Source organism: Eupeodes corollae, chromosome 3 (genome assembly GCF_945859685.1).
Source record: "Eupeodes corollae chromosome 3, idEupCoro1.1, whole genome shotgun sequence".
Classification (NCBI taxonomy): domain Eukaryota; kingdom Metazoa; phylum Arthropoda; class Insecta; order Diptera; family Syrphidae; genus Eupeodes; species Eupeodes corollae.
This window is the reverse complement of record NC_079149.1, coordinates 62,605,346-62,623,365: the sequence shown is the minus strand read 5'-3', so window position 1 is coordinate 62,623,365 and position 18,020 is coordinate 62,605,346. Positions and strand designations below refer to the sequence as shown.

At 32.9% G+C, this 18,020-nt stretch overlaps 1 pseudogene; it reads right to left on the bottom strand.

Moving 5' to 3' along the window:
* Nucleotides 1-2,816: 2,816 nt before the first annotated feature.
* LOC129949923 (protein RCC2-like) lies at nt 2,817-11,344 on the bottom strand (annotated as a pseudogene).
* Nucleotides 11,345-18,020: the final 6,676 nt, after the last annotated feature.

The window sequence follows — 18,020 nt, the reverse complement described above, 5'->3', positions numbered from 1 at the left end:
ATACATTTGCTTTTCGAGGGATTCCCATTGGTAATTATAGGCTGTGTAAGCTTCTTCCGATATAAATTTAATTTTTTCGATTTCAAAACTCAAATTTTTCATTATGAGAAAAAATAACAGCTGCTAATGACAGAAGTGCCATTTTAGAAATGTCATATTGGAAGCACGGTTGCCAACCTGAAAAAAAGTTTGTGTCCAAATTTGAAAAAAAAAATTGTAGACACAGATTGATGAATTCTTAACATTTTCCTTAACATATTTTCCACATTATGCAGATGATTTCTTTTTAATAACATACAAATAAACTTACAAAATCCCTAACAAACTTAATCAAATTAGATTAACACAAATAAAGATAACGAAACATAAAAATAAAGTGTTTTAAGATGAGATCAAAGTTTATAAGCTTAAAAAATGTAAATGCAAAAACATAATTTTCCCCAAAAATTCGCATTATATCAATTTTATCGTTGATTGTATTTCAATCAATTAAAGATGATATTGAAATTTCCAAAACCGACCAAAAACTTTTTGGAGTTATTTTAGATACATTTATTAAATTATTATTGCTAAGGTTTAATTAAAATAACTAGTAGCAGTTAGTTTAAAAATTCTATATACATTAAAACAAATATTAAGAGTTTGTTTTTACAATAATTGTATTAAAAGTAGCAAGGTATTTTGAAACTTTTTACGGCTTATGTAATGAGTAAATTGTTTTCTCTGTTTCCTAAATCCAATTAAGAGCAAGAGTTCATATTTTTAATAAAGTTTATATCTACACAAAGTTGCTTAAATGAGTTTAACCGTAGTTTCTGTTTAACCAAGAGCGTTTTCGAACATCTTTTTTCGTTTCCGAAAAATATGACCAAGTGGTATAGAAAATGACCATTTGACCAATTGAAAAAATAATGACCAAATTTGGTCACAGATGACCAATGTGGCAATCGTGTTTGGAAGTGTCATACAAAGCAACCTCGAAACAGGCCTGATGTAACGCAGACGAAGCTGAAGTGTGTTTGTGTTTCAGCCATAAATTTCTTTGCAGGGGAGTCATTCCATTATTTTCAAAACGATTATCATTAACGATATCGTCAATAATTTGCTTCATGTAACTTTGTCACTATCGTCTCGTCTATCGTTTTCAGTATAAGATAACTGAAATGTCAAAATGGACTCAACGAAAGATAACGCTTGTCCGATAACTTGAAAATGTTATTAAACTTGTTTTTTGTCTATGGGAAGTTGTGAAAATTATCGACAAATTGCTTCTTACCAAACGTACCAACTATGTTGTAGTGTTTATTGTTACTGTTACCGTTTTTATTTTTTGCCGCCGACGATGTAACTATAACTTATGTCTGATATGTTTGAAATTATTTGTTTCCACAACCGTACCTATTCATTTTTTTTTTTTTTTTTTTTTTTTTTTTACCGGCAACGGCCTAGTCACTGATAAAGCTTCGGTTCCCATCGATCACCGAAATCAAGCATCAGTGAGCGTGGTTAGTAGAAAGATGGGGGACCGTCTCGAAACCTACCGCGTGCTGTTGTCATGTGTTCTTTCTTTCTGTTGTTCTTTCTCTTCTGTCCTTCTGTCTTGTATTAATGTCTTGTGTTGTTATCGCCTTACATAGTATAGTTGCTCAAGGTGCTGTGTTCTCTACTCTGTACATTTATGTGCAGAGTAGTGTGAAATGTAATGTAATGTAGTATTTTTTTTTTGTCTGAGTTTTAATTTTCACTTTGTAACAAAACTCAATTAAACCGAAACATTTTGATTTAAATTTTCTTAATTAGTATATGGAAATAAATGACATCGTTTTGGCGATATCCCTTTGAAGATTTTCGTCTTACGTGAAGTGAGGCTATCGTCAAAGCGCTATCGTTTGACGATAATCGTTTTACGGAATGACTCCCCAGGTTAATCCTCCCGTTAGCGAATAATTGGTTTCGCATCTATCCTTCTTATAAATTTTTAGCAAGTTATCAAAAAAAAAAGGTAGCACAACAGTCTGTTGAGAACTAAGTCCTAATGACTTACAACTCACAGCCATTCCTGTGTGCAGGTAATGTTGTTAGAGATGGCAAGTAATTTGTTATTCCAATTTTTCAGTTTTAAAGGGTTTTAATAAATGAAAATTGAGAAAAAAGGCAAAATCGTAAATTGTGTCCGCCGTTTTGTCGGGCTCATTGCTTTAGGCGTGTACCATCAACTGAGCGCTCCGAGCGCTCAACTATTTTTTAACTGAGACAAAAAATCTCAGCTGAGCACTGAGATTTTTTGCGGAGATTTCTAAAACAAAAAATTCATGGATTCATTTCTCAATTTGCTTGAGAAAAAACAGCTGTTCATTTGTCATTTGTCTGGTGTAGCGCTTAATTTAAATAATTTTTAAGAAAACTTTTATATTTTGTTAGCTAGGTATGTACTTACTACTATCAGCATCCTCACTATCCTCGCTTATTAGGAGTTCCATCAAAATCTTTTCATGTTTCTCATTCCTTTTTTTATTTCTTATTTTATCTGATGAACTACTTAAAATTTGACGCAAAAATTGTTCTTGTTTGTTATCCATATTAATCGTTTTTTCCAAAAGTAACAAAGAATTATGAATAGAAAAAAAATAATAAATTCACATCAAAAACTGCAATTGACAACATATGTTTTTGACAGCTTATGTTTTTACGGAGATTCTTGTCCCATAAAACGATTCTGACTCCGTCAATCTGACATTGACTATTGAGCACTCACTGAGCGCTCAGTTGATGGTACACGCCTATTATTTCTGTAATAATTGAGTAAGAATAGTTTGTTTTTCTTTTTTTTCGAGAAGTTGTTATAAGACAAATGTTTTTCCTACATCTAATGGATTATTCTTCGATAGTGTATTCGGGCATTTTTTCGTACTTATTTTTAGTGTTCTCATCATCTGTGTTCACCAATATTAAGGAATGAGAGAAGCCCATTGTGCATTGGGGAATTTTCATGCCGTCCATCTTAGGAACTTCCTTAGGAACAGTGGAAGATTTCTGGAACTCGCCAATTCCGAGCTCGCCGTATGTGGGAGAGGCACCCCAAGCAATGAGTGTGTCATCTGCTGAAATTATAATTGATGTATTTGCGCAGCCGATGCTTGTTATATGCCATCCTATTTTTAATGAAGAAATACAGAATTTAAAAAACAATCAAGTTAAAATGTATGTCATAGTCAACTTACCTGAAAGATCCTGTACTGGTTTTGGGTACATATTTGCCTCGCCAGTCTTTTTGTTTTGTCCAAATAAGAATAGGACACCGATATCATTAACGGCTAAACTAAAAGTGGACCCACAGTGAACACTTCGTACACCACGCCCTTGTGTGTCGAAATATTTGATAAGTCTGTATTTGAATAAATAAAAATGTAATGAAATGTAGGTTCATAAAATGTCAATAATACATTTCTGAGAAGGTACAATCGAAACTTAAACAATTAACTGACGCAAAGTTGACTCAAGAACAGCAGCATAAAATATTGTTTTTAATTACCTGGGCACCATCTCATCTTTCTGTTCAGCATGTCCCAGTCTTCCAAAGCCTCCGAAGCCCCAACTGTAAACACGTCTTTTTGAATCAACAGCAACCTTAAATATATTAAAATATACAAAATAAGTATTTTTTCTGAACAAAAAATTATTTGATCATATTTACAGTATGATTGTTTCCACAGGCAAAATCAACAATCTGAACATTATCGACAGGAGTTACATGACCTTCCTTGGATTTTTCAATGTAGAGAACGACTTTTTTGGGCGACGTTTTATAATGGAATGATAATTTGTTTGCATTAACAAAGTATTTAGCGTCAGTATTGTGACCAAGCTGACCGAACTCTGGCAAAGTATGTAAATTTCCCTTGATATCGAGGATAACGGAAAATTCGGCACAACAAGCAACACGAATAATTGATAGTTTATTCTTGTTGGAGTATTTATGGTTGGCTGATTGTTACCGACACCACATTGTCCCATTTTATTTTCACCACAAGCATAGACAGTTCCAGTGTCTGTAAGAAACAAAGAATGATGTCTTCCACATGCTGCTTGAATGACATTTAAGTGTTGCAGTGCTGGGACAATTTTTGGCTTCTCACAAAGCTTATCATCTGGTAAACCTAACTGTCCATTAGGGTTGCGGCCAAAGGTCAATGCTTTTTTATCCATATTTATCAAAATACTGTGAGCTGATGAACAGCCACTAACACAAAAGCGATACTGAAAACATAACATCAAATTATTTTGTACGTATTTATAATTTTGCTTCTTACAGAAAGATTGATTGCGAATAATATAAACACCTCTAATTTAATATCATTTCATTTCAATTGTATTCTTTTCTTATAAATTCAATGGTCTTAGAGGGTAAAAAGAAAAGTCTACTTTTACTTTCAACATTGGATGTTAAAAGCAATACCTTAGCAAAATGACACATTTTCTGGATTCTAGTACTTCAAACAAGGCTCAATATTATCGCTACCGATAATTTGGTGGAAATTGCAAATTTGAACGAAGTCACATTGAACGGAGAATGGGCTGGGCAATACTATATTATGGAACCTTTTTTGCCTAGTGCCCAGAAACGGGATCTAAGAAAATATTAGTATGAGCATGTCTTGACTTAGGGCCCTACATAAATACCACATGATTCGAGTTGATCTTATTGTTGACCAAAAAAGTACAAATTGCTGTAATTGATTTCAAGATTTTTAAAATTTCGATTGATTAAATAAACGAAGTTATAGTAAACTTTTATATTGTAAACGAATAATCTTTTTCTTTGACATATTATCAGCCCTTTTCTGCTATTCATTGGATCGTATATTCGATTCTCTTTCACACTGCCTTTGCATTCTGCTATCCACCGGGTGAACTACATTATCCCAAACCAATTTGACATTCAAATAAACAGCTGTTCATGTAAAAATCTTGGGAATGTTGGATAAATTGTTTTGATTCATACAAACATTAAGTATTGGATTTTTTCTTCGAATTGTAAGCCGAGGAATAAGAGAATCCTCAAACAGAGACCTTCGGAGAAATGTTAAAAAGTGTCTTCCTTCCCCTAAAAATGTTTATATTCTTTTATTTATAAAAAAAATATTCTAAATTTTGCAATAAATTAGTTTTCACTTACATTTTGCTTTTAAAAATTAACAAATCAGACATCAAATGAAAAATCCGCTGCATTTTATATGCGGATCTGAATTGTATAATAATGAATGCTCTCACGTGAATAGAAGAATACCGCGTAGTATTACCGACGTTACCGACATACACAGATTCACTTCGAATGAATAACAGAATAATGATTAGTGAAAATTCAAGTAAAATTTGAATAGCAGAATAGGCCTGTATCTTAAGACTATTGTTTACAATTCTGTGACCATAATCAAAATTGTTGGTTTTGACTAAGATTTTAAACGTTCTTTTACCTTCTAATTTGCGAAATCGAATTAAAAAGTTTATTTTACTCTTAAGTTTATTTTTACCAACCACGATAATATTTCCTATTACTGACTGGTTTAAAAGTTCCTTTATTTTGGGGCCTATTTATTTCATATATAGTGACCATTACTGTGACTTCAACGGGACACCATTATAAATAATTTTTGCCTTGTTTCCAATTTCTGTATATGTATATGTATATAAAACCGAAATTTTTTAATTTAACTCAAAGTAGAGTAAGAAATGTTGTGCGCAGATGAATTATTGGGTGGATGCCACATGAATCTTAAGGCTTCCTCCTAAGCTCAATAAAACCAACGAGAGTTCCTTACGAAACGTAAAACAATGATGATGTTAATGTGTTTGAGATTATTATATTATTATAAAAGAATTCTCCAAGATAGGTCTTAAGTTTTTGAGTTAAAGCAGGGCAGGTACAGACAGAGAGGAGGTGACAAATTGTTTCCTCCTTTTGTTCTAACATACAGCTTTTCCAAGTTATTTCAGAATAAATCGCGTGACGTACTTTTCTATTCTGCAGTGTACGGTATCCTTCATAGCCTAACAGGTGCTTTTATAATTACTCCTTATGTTTGTTTGCTTTATCTCTTCTTACTTTAGCAAGGGCTTACATCTAACGATTGATATACCAGATTTAGCAAACTTGGTAGCGGGAGTAGAATGTTGCACTATTTGTTGTTAGTTCATCTGCTATATAATTTTCCGGGATGTGTCTATGACCCGCACCCAGCAATGGTCAATATTGTGTCGTGTCCATTAGAGACGATCGATGGTTTTGGACTGTTAAGGGCCTTGCACATGAGAGCCAACAACGAATGAACGAATGGACGAGCAAACGTGATTTTACACATTTCAAAAAGCCAATTTCAAACAAAAACACATTTAAATTATAAGAAACCATTGATACTTATTTTATGATAATAAAATTTGCATTTTGTTCTCTAAAACAAGACAGTGTGGTTGCTACGAACTGTGAAACTCTATTCGCTTTCCACATACCATCCACCGTGCAACGAATAAATTGTTCGCGTTCAACTTAACCTCAAAATTCTATCCCTCTTGTTTTGTTTGTTGAAAGAGGTTATTATAAATTGACAATTCGTCGCTGCATACGAATAAAAATAAAACTCATGTGAAAGAAAAGTCAAAATATGCGAACATTCACAGTTCGCAGTTCGTAGCTCATATGCAAGATGCTTTATAGTGTTTGGAGACAGAGCTCAGAAATTTAATAGTAGCTTGACTATCTGTGAAAGTCAGAATATCACTTTTTCTTCAGCCAAGGCAAGACTTCTTTTATCACCAAAAGAACAGCCTAGTAAAACGAAGCTTAGTTTTAGCCGTTCAGGGTAGAGGCCCCACCTTCTTCATTAGTTGTTGATCCATCTGTATAAAATTCGATTAACTCGTCGTCAAGGAATGCCTTACTCTGATAGAAAGATCTAAATGGTATGTGTGCAAAAAAGCTTTGAGGGGAATAGCAGAGCTTGCAGCTAATTGTTTGCAGAATATACACTACATCAAAAAATTGCACGTTTCCCTTACACTATGAACATCCTAGCACAAATCTGAGCTTATTGACTTTATTTGATAAAATTATAATGTATAATAGGAAATGCAACAAAACTGCAACAAAATGTTCGAGCTTTGCCTCATGGTTTTTTTTACCGTTATAGAATTTTGCCAGGAATGTAAAAAAATTGCTCGTACATCAATCAAATGTTCATACACTGTTCTATTCTCTAGCAAAATGGAAGTAGCGGTTCTTTTTGAAATGAAAATTGTGTACTGTAATGATATTGAGAGACCTAGGCTCAGTATGCCGTGGTGTATTAATCTTTTCAATTGTTTTTTTTTTTTTAAATTTTGAGAGGTTTATTTTGAAAATGAAGGCTTCTCATAAAATAGTACCTCTTGAAGTAAGAAAACTGATTTTTAAACTAAGAAACGACGGAAAAAAATATGCTGAGATATCGTCAACTATTGGTAGAGCACGGTCTACAATTCAATATGTATTAAAAAATAATTTGAAAAATAAATGCTTTGAAGTGGCCTCAGGAAGAGGTAGAAAAAAATTCTAGACGTTCATATGGAACAAAAAATTGAATGAATGGTAAAGGCTGATCCCAAGTTAAGTGCTCCTAAAATAGCTGCTGACATTCAAGCAAATGATGGAATATCGCTAACACTCAAATGTTCGGAACTTTCTGCATTCAAAGGGATATAATGGTCGCACGGTACGAAAAAAACCTATATTTCAAAAGCAAACGTTTCAAAACTCTTGAACTATGCGAATGCATAGCTACGTTTCGAAACCAGATGATTTTTGGAAGAATGTGTTATACTTTGACGAGAGAAAGTTTAATATCGATCGCAAATTTGTGATTTGTTTGAAACCAAACACAGCATTAGATGGAAGAATTTGCAATCAACGGTGAAACATGGAGTAAAAAGAAATATTAAAACATTCTAAAAGAAAATTTGAAAGCCAGAGCTTTAAAAATTGGCCTTAAAGACAACTTTTTACTTGTGCAAGACAAGGAACCTAAAAATTCATCAAGGATAGTAATGGAGTGGATTCTCTATAATATTAAATCGCAATTGCCTTATCCTCCCCAATCCCCAGACCTTAACCCCATTGATTATCTTTGGGGTTATTTCGAGAGAAAGGTCCGAGAATCAAAAATAAATAATAAAAACCAACTAAAACCGGTATATTGGAAGAATGGAACAAAATTTCGCCGGAAGTCACTTCAAAACTATTATCGCTTATAAAAGCGAAAGGTTATCACACTCGCTACTAAAACTTACATATATACGAGTATTAATAATTAAGTTTTTTATCACTGTACTTGCAATTTGTTGACCCTTGATTTCCTACTTTTCCTAAGTTGTTGCATTTTTTTTCTTCCTTTATTTATTTATTTTGTTTTTAATCCTCATACATATAACAAACAATAATAAAATTGAAAAAAAAACGTTTTAAAATCTGGGATGGAATTGGGTAAGGTGATTTATGATAGGTGACAGTCACAATCAACAAATTCGGTCTGTGTCTGTGTAAGGTGATAGTCACCGGTGACAATCACGATTTGGTGACTTTTTCTGGTGACAGCTCTTTAGTTGTCACTTTCATTGGAAATTGATTTTTATTTTTAGTTGCTGAAATTTCAAGACAATATAAATGTGTTTGTGCCTTTGATTCTACCTTCTGAAAATGCTGAAAATAAAAATATTAATCATAATAGAAATGTCCGGCTCTTGAGGATTAACCTCCGCAATAAAATAAGTAAGTACGCATATGTGCTAGGAGAGAAAATTGTGCCTACTAACAATCAAATTTAATCAATCGGCTTCAGAAGCAACAAAAATGTTCTACGAAAAATATCAAATTCCTGGAGGTAGGATTTTGTTGCATTGATGGGAGTCATATTTTAATTCTTAGCCCTTCGGAAAATGAGCATATGTATTTCAATAGAAAAGGAAGACATTTTTGATTCATTAATTATTTTTGTTGCCTTATCGAATGTTTATTACAATCTAGATCTGCAACGAGAACAGAAAAATTCTGGCAGTAAATGCAAAATATGGCGGGGGTGCTCACGACAGCTTTGTATGGAGACAGAGTGCTCAACGAGAAAAGTTAAATGCTGACTATTGTGCAGGCAGAACATCAACATGATAGCTTCAGATCGGATTTTGAATACAACCACTGAAATTGTAACAAACGTCAGTGAATTTCTTTTAAAGTGATACCAAATTCTAAACAAAATTTGGTGATCACCTTACACAGACGCAAAAATTAGTTTGATAACTTTTTATGAAATAAAGGTGACAATCAAAAATCACCTTAGCCGATTCCACCCCTGTTTTTCTTTAAATACCTTAGCTATTATTTTGAAGAATCACCTGTACGAACAATTTTTTGATATAGTGTATCTTGAGATTTCAAATAGAGTAAGTTGTCCAGTGCCACAGATGGGGTCATTCGAAGTAATCCGCTTATACAAACCTGAACGTAGGGCTTTGCCTAAAGCAGTCCCCCCAACCACCAAACCGTTCTGTACAATCGGCCATGGTTACAAGCCACATTTATTACGGATTTTTTGAAGAAGAGAAATACAATAGCTTTTTGACATTTTCTTGTATGTTACGTTCCCAATTTAATTTAAATTAGTACCCAAATAGGCACCAGTTAAATGATGGTAGGGCTGTAATGTCAGAAGCCTTGGGTTCAGTTCTTACCCGTGCCACCAAACTTTTTATCATAGGTTGCGCGTCTTGCAAGAAATTGACAAATCCTCCAAGAGTAATGCATGTCATAAAAAGTGCTTTCTAAAATTAGCCGTTCGGATTCGGCTTAATTTGTAGGTCCCCTCCATTTGTGACAACATTACGCGCACACAGAAAAGTCACTAGGCTTTAGTTCTCAACGGGCTGTTGAGCTACCTAATTTATTTATTTAGTACCCAGATATTTCTATTTGTCTGAAAACTTTAATTTAATACCATTTAAAGGTAAGTAAAGGATTTTATGTTTCTTGGAAAATAGAACTAAATAGGTTATTTGTGGGTTGACACCGAAACCATATTAGTTTATTGAAAACGATTTGTAAGTTTTTTTTAAGGTAAAATGCTTCCCTGAAACTGATTTAGCAATTGAATCCCTAATCTTCCAGACCAGTTAGAATTTTATTGACTACCAGGTTTCAGAGGAGCGGGGATAGAAAACCTCTGATAATAAATTTTCTACCAAAAGAGCCGCCTAATTTTGAATTAAGACGAATTATTACTCAAATGTATTTGTGTGAACATGCAACAAAAATGAGATTCTTTCAACATTCTATTGAATGGCCACTTAACAATATTACAAGACATTTAATTGTCTTTTTATGTTTCATGCAAATTTCTTAAGGAGAAAGAGAACTTCAATTTGCTCGAGTTTCCGTAATAAGAATGTAAAATTTTAAAGGAAAGAAGAGTACCTAACTATTACCATCCCTAATTAGTCAAAATAGGTATCTAAAGGTTTAAATATATGAATGTAACACCCTAAACGATAGAATGCCCCATATTTAAAGCCAACAATATTTTTCTCGATTCGTGCAACCCTTAAAGTAGATGATAAAAAAACCGAATCATTACAAAAGGGAATTAAAGTTACTTTTTTGCATGCCAGCAATTTATACAAAACTAGTACAGCAGAGGTAGGAACCAAAAGTTAAGCGGCAATATATAAAAAAAACATTGGTAGGTTAGTATATATGTATACAAACGCAATTGTTGTTTATTCGATTTTTGTCAATAAACAATTGTTTGTTTCATGAAGCTTAGGTAAACAAATTGAAGAATTAACAATTGTTTTTATTATAAACATACATTTAGAAAATTAAATTGTCTTCTAGTTAAAAGATGGACCAATTAAGTTTAAACGTAAAGATTCTACATAAGAATAAATATATAGAAATCTTAAAAATTACCTTTGCACTTGTAAATCGATGAAAAGAGAAAAGATTGGGACGGTTCTTTTCAACATTCTTGCGGTCCCTTTTACCAGTTGCATCCCATGTCACCATACCAGCAATCATCAATTGACCAGCATCTTTTTCGAATGTTTAAAGTAAATCCTCTGGCAACTTTGTTGGTGGATCCAATTCATCGTGCGGTATAAGGACATCCACAGCTACCGAAGCATTTTTTGCCTCGTCACCCGAATCATCACTTACTTCATCTTCGTAATCGGATTCCGGATTCGGAATTTTGTTAGCATGAAGACACAGATCTTTGGTGAGTATACGCTGCAGAGGTTCTTGAAATTTGCAATTCTTGTCCACGACGTCGAATTTCGAATTGAGGTTCCTGGATTGTCAGCAACACTCTCACGCACTGCTTCGACATTCACATTTGAACGGCTTGTTTTTGGACGACCAGTGTATTTGGCGTCTCCAACAGATCCAGTCTCCATGAATTTTTCAATTAATCTCTTCACAGTTGACGAAGTTAAAACACTATTCGGACCATATTTTGTACGAAATTTTCGAACTGCAGCCGCCAAGCCTTCACTATTTTTGAAATATTCGTTAATAATGAAGACACGTTGTTCTATCGTGTAACGCTCCATTTACTTCGTTTTGTTTGCAAATAACAAACTAATTTTGTAAGGTTATTGAGGAAATTTTAATAACAGAATGATGACCAAACCAATTAAATCAACCAAGCAAATACCAAACGTTTCAGTAAAGTCAAGTGAAGTGAACGCTTCTTCGATTGAGCGTCACTGCATACAAAAATATTGTACGGAGATAGAAGAAGAACTCTTTCATCCCTCTGCCTCTTGCCGCGTAAAACCAAGGAATTTTGCACAAGAAACCGGCATTTCATGTATAACAGTTAAAAATGTATCGTTTACGTCCATATGCGGAGTTGAAAAGTTGAGTTGAATTGGACTTGACGTTGATGAGATTGTTTAAGTTCAAAATTTAAACCACTTTTTGCGAAAGGTCAATATATTTCCAAGAAAAAAAAAACTGATCTGATCAACGATAAATAAAATATCAAGGGCACACAATTTCAAACCATTTACAGTCTGGTTCAAATGTAAAATTCAGAGCAGTTATCCACCGCTTAAATTTCTTTCCAGGGGAGACATTACGTAATTTTCAAAACAATTACCATTAACGATATTGTCAATAATTTTCTTCACATAACTTTGTCACTATCGTCTCGTCTATCGTTTTCACTATAAGATAACTGAAGTGACATAATTAACTCAACGAAAGATAACGCTTGTTCGATAACTTGAAAATGTTATTAAACTTGTTTTTTGTCTTTGGGAAGTTGTGAAAATTTGCGACAAATTGCTTCTTACCAAACGTACCAACTATTTTGTGGTGTTTATTGTTACTGTTACCGTTTTTATTTTTTGCCGCCGACGATGTAACTATAACTTATGTCTGATATTATTGAAATTATAAAGTCCTCTTTTGAAAAACTTTGAACAAAGTTATTATTTTACAAGTGAGAAACAAAAAACAAAAATGCTTAAATACAATATATACGAGTAGGTTGAAAGATATAGGATTTATCTCTTATCTTAGACTTTAGCCCTTAACCTAATTTTAAAATGTTTATTAGCATGGCAAAATATTTAAAACCCAGTTAAATATTTAAGTGAGCTTTAATTTTTGTTATTGGTAACTCCCATTGTAAATGTTAAGTTCTGAGCAGTTATCCACCGCTTAAATTTCTTTCCAGGGTAGTCATTTCGTAATTTTCAAAACGAAAATCATTAACGATATCGTCAATAACTTGCTTCACGTAACTTTGTCACTATCGTCTCGTCTATCGTTTTCAGTATAAGATAACTGAAATGTCAAAATGAACTCAACGAAAGATAACGCTTGTTCGATAACTTGAAAATGTTACTAAACTTGTTTTTTGTCTATGGGAAGTTGTTGCTTCTTACCAAACTTATCAACTATTTTGTGGTGTTTATTGTTGTTGTTTTATTGTTAGGCTAGACGCGCACATGCAACTTTTTCGATCGTTAGTTTCCCAAACATTGCGCACATAAGCAACTCCAAAATAATCAACGAAATAAAACAATACACAGTAAACATTTATCTACCTTGACTAAATTATTCTCTCTTGCACTTACAGAAAATTATTCAACGATTTTATTTGAATGTCCGCGCATTAACCTATAATTCCTTGTGACACAAACTAAGGAATTGGTTTGTTTATATCAAATCACAAACTAAAAAATTGCTCGAATGGGTGACAGAATGGTTTCTGCATGTGCGCAGACTCTCATACTTTAACAGTCTTATTTAAAAACGCTGTATAGAGCCTACATGAAGTTATGTAATCTCTATAATGCCTCTAAATGCAAAAATGCTATTTCTACGTCTCTTTTCATGCGGGTTGGTGTCAACATTTTTATTTTCAATAATTTGAATTTTTTCTTCTATAAGCTGGCGGAGGAGTATCTAAAAGAAATGTAAGAAGTTTTATTGATAAGCATTGTATAACTAAAATATATAGCAGAATTGTTTTATAAATATGTTGGTTGAAAGAGATAGAGGGTCCGATTTATCTCATTTTTATTTTTTATTCATTATATTTTTTTTTTCCTGGGGAGTCATTCCGTAATTTCAATAATTTGCTTCACACAACTTTATCACTATCGTCTCGTTCAATCGTTTTCAGTATAAGTTCGTTGAGTATATTATACTATGACTGAAATGCCAAAATGAACTCAACGAAAGATAATGCTTGTTCAATAGCTTGAAAATGTTATTAAACTTGGGTTTGTTATTGTCACTTTTTGTGTTTTCATTTGTTGCCGCCGAAGATAAAACTATAATATCAAAATGTTTGTCCAATGTCTGATATTTTTGTAAATCAGCTGCAGTAATAAGCCCAATTTTGTTTTTAGTCCAAGGGAAGGAAGTGAAGACTTCATTTTATCCACAGGGAACATGACATAGCTTCAAAAATATTTTTTGTTTCCAAGACTAATTTGGATTAGTGCTTTGTGCAAGAGCGATACTTAAATAGATAGAATGTCCCATTCATCTCTTAATTTTTAGTTTCATTTTGTAACAAAACTTTCCTACACCGAAACTTTTTTACTTCAATTTGCTTAGTTGTGAATCGAAATTAATAGCAGACGATACCTACTTAGCTATCGTGCAAACGCTATAGTTTTGGCGATATCACTTTGACGATTATCGTCTTACGTGAAGTGAGAGTATCGTCAAAACGCTATCGTTTGACAATAATCGTTTTACGGAATGACCCCCCAGGTTGATCCTCCCGTTAGCGAATAATTGGTTTCACATCTATCCTTCTTATAAATTTATCTATCTGTTGAGTAGCAAGTTATCAAAACAAAAAAATGGGTTGCACAACAGTCTGTTGAGAACTAAGTCCTAGTGACTTACAACTCACAACCATTCCTGTGTGCGGGTAATGTTGTCAGATATGGCAAGTTATTTGTTATCCTAATTTTCTTGTGTTAAAGGGTTTTAACAAATGGGAATTGAGAAAAAAATGCAAAATCGTAAATTTTGTCCGCAGTTTTGTCGGGCTTATTGCATTAGGTGTGTACCTTCAACTGAGCGCTCCGAGCTATTTTTTAAGTGAGACAAAAAATCTCAGCTGAGCACTGAGATTTTTTGCGGAGATTTCTGAGACAAAAAATTCATGGATTCATTTCTCAATTTGCTTGCTCATCCAAAACAGCTGTTCAGTTGTCATTTGTCTGGTGTAACGCTTTATTTAAATAATTTTTAAGAAAACTTTTGTATTTTGTTAGCTAGGTATGTACTTACTACTATCAGCATCCTCACTATCCTCGCTTATTAGGAGTTCCATCAAAATCTTTTCATGTTCCTCATTCCTTTTTTATTTCTTATTTTATCTGATGAACTACTTAAAATTTGACGCAAAACTTGTTTTTGTTTGTTATCCATTTTAATCGTTTTTTTTCCAAAAGTAACAAAGAATTATGAATAGAAAAAGATAATAAATTCACATCAAAAACTACAATTGACAACATATGTTTTTGACAGCTTATGTTTGTACGGAGATTCTTGTCCCATAAAACGATTCTGACTCCGTCAATCAGTTGATGGTACACGCCTATTATGTCTGTAATAATTGAGTAAGAGTGCGATTTTTATTTATTCAAATGTTTTTTTAATGAGCTCTTGTGTGGCACTGTGAATTTCCTACTGTAAATAATTATAATAAAATCAAATTTATCCAATTTCTTACATTTGAAATATGCGATTTGTAACGTCATAATGTTTGGAAAAAATTCATAATTTTGATAATGATAGCACTTATTACATTGTTAACTGTCAGTTACAGGTATGTGCTATTGTCTGCGTTCAATCTCGTGTTGGATAGGTGCATTTGTAGATACATTTTTGAAAGTGTTGGATAGTTAAATTAAGATAGCTGCCAAAAAATAAAATCAACTTTCAGTTGTTCACAAAAGAAAATAAACAAATTTACAAATCTATTATAAACAATTTTTTTGTAGTAAATAACTTTCATAATTCACCGGATTTTACCGAAAAACATACAAATTTTAAATCAATTTTGTAAATCCTTGAAACATAAACATGTATTAAATCACCTGTTTTGTCAGATTTAAACATATTTGACATACCCATTGGGCAGGTTCAGATAACATAAGGGACAGCATTTGTAGTCAACTACATTATTTGAACGTAAATTTTGACCAAGCTAGTTTTTCAAGTGACATACATTTTAAACTTGGAGCCGTACTTCACTAACCTGTACCTTTAGCTCATCGTACATAAACAACAAAAACGTTATTGTGTAGAAAATACTACTCAGGCAAGCAACAAGTCCCTCACGGCTTGCATTTTGTATTGTAAAGAAATATTGTGCACATAATAAATAAATTATAGAGTAATAAAATTCAGCTCTCAGCCGAACAACATAAGGGACTTCATTTGTAGTCAACTTCATTCTTTGAACGTAAATTTTGACCAAAGCAACTAGTTAATTTTTTAAGTATCATGAATTTCAAATTCAGATCTTTACTTCAACAAAAAAAGTCCACCACAAATTGTATATTGTAAAGAAATGTTACTTATTTCATTTTCAAATGAACAAGGAACCTTTTTACAGAAAGCATTAGTAATATCTAAAATTCAGCTTTTAGTCGAATGAAAAAACATGATCAAACGTCATTTTGACATATGTAAGTATACTTAACTTGATAGTATGGGAGGTTTGCCTTGACTAACTTTCCATTAAAGTTGCCTCAATTGGATGGTAATTTTTTTAGCAGCTGGCCAATCAGATGCCGGAAACTTTTCTAACTGTCAAGCCCCTTATGTCGTCTGAACTTGCCCCATGGTTTAACTAATTTTGAATGATTTATACGGAGTAACTTAAACTTTTAGTAATTGGGCAGGTTCAGGCAACATAAGGCACTTCATTTGCAGTCAACTTCATTATTTGAACTTAGTTAGTTTTCAAAGTGTCACGAATTTCAAACTCAAAACTTTACTTCACAAATTTTTACTTTAAGCTCATAGTACAAAAACATATTATTGTCTAAATAACACTCCTCAGACAATCTACAAGTCGATTACGATTTGTCTTTTTTATTGTAAAGAAATATTACTTATTTCTTTTTTAAATTGAGAAGTAACTCTTTTACAGAAAACATTTATTGGAATTGTGCAAAAAATAAATAAATTATAGAGTAGTAAAGCTCAGCTTTCACTTGAATGCAAGAACCTGATCAGTTGTCATTTTGAAATAAGTTGAGTTGACTTGATAGTTAGGGAGATTTTTCTTGGCTTACTTTCCAGACAACTTTTCAATTAATTTTGGAAGCATTTTTTTGGCAGCTGGCCAATCAGATACTAGAAACTTTCCTTACTTTCAAGTCCCTACTTTCAAGTTCTAAATCTTTATGACGTCATTCATTATTCTGGACAAATTTTTTTACAAATTGTTTTTTTTTTCGATTAAAAAAATAGGTAATCAAATTAAAATTCTCTAAATTATTTATTTGCTATGTACCTACGCAGTATGTATCAAATAAGATCACAAAGTATCAATAACTTTTCGATGAGAGTTTTGAATCATTTTTTTTATAGTAAACTCCGGTAAAAAGTAATTTATTGAATATTGTACAGGTTCATGTCAACGTTTTTGAAAAAAATTAGATTAGAATATCTTGATGATCCAGCTGGGTGTTCTGGCAACGGCAGCTTCAACTCAATATCACTTCTGAAGACAAGAGTTATATCTTCAAAGAGGGGCTTAAAAAATTGCCGACTATTGTCGTAAGTGCCCCACGTGCTATAGTCTAAAGTTCCGCACACTTAGTTTTTTTATTTTTAAATTATTTACATTTTTTTGAAACCTTCTAAAAATAAATGAAAGAAAATAAACCCACATTTACTTTTGATAATACACTACAACTTGAATTGGACACCTTTTAAATTCCGTTATCACAAGTTACACAAAATCACTTCAATATGAAAAAATACACCACAGCAGTCGAAAGAGAACTGTAAAAATACGTATCTGATAGGAGAGAACAATGTGACCAACAATACCATTAAAATTTTGATTTAAAAATCAACTCTCTTCTCACAATTGTAAAAGTATAATGTGCCCCACCGTCGAAAGTGTCCCACCCTACCCTACACACTTAAGTAAATTTTCCACAAAATCAAACAACCAATTCCATGTTTCATCTGCTTAGCAACATCTATGTGCGTCACATTTTAAGTTCTTGCTCAGTCCTAATAGACCGGAGTCGTCCAAAATCGATCGTGTGTGGGGAAACTAGGGTGGTTCAGTTCGGATCCGTCGATCCATTTGGATTTCAGCAAGTCAAAAATCAACGATCCCGAGCCAACAAGACAAGGCTCGGGTCTGTTGTGTGTGGGGAATCAACGAGCCGAATAGTTCGCCATCTAACAACTATCTAGCAATCTCATACATTCATCT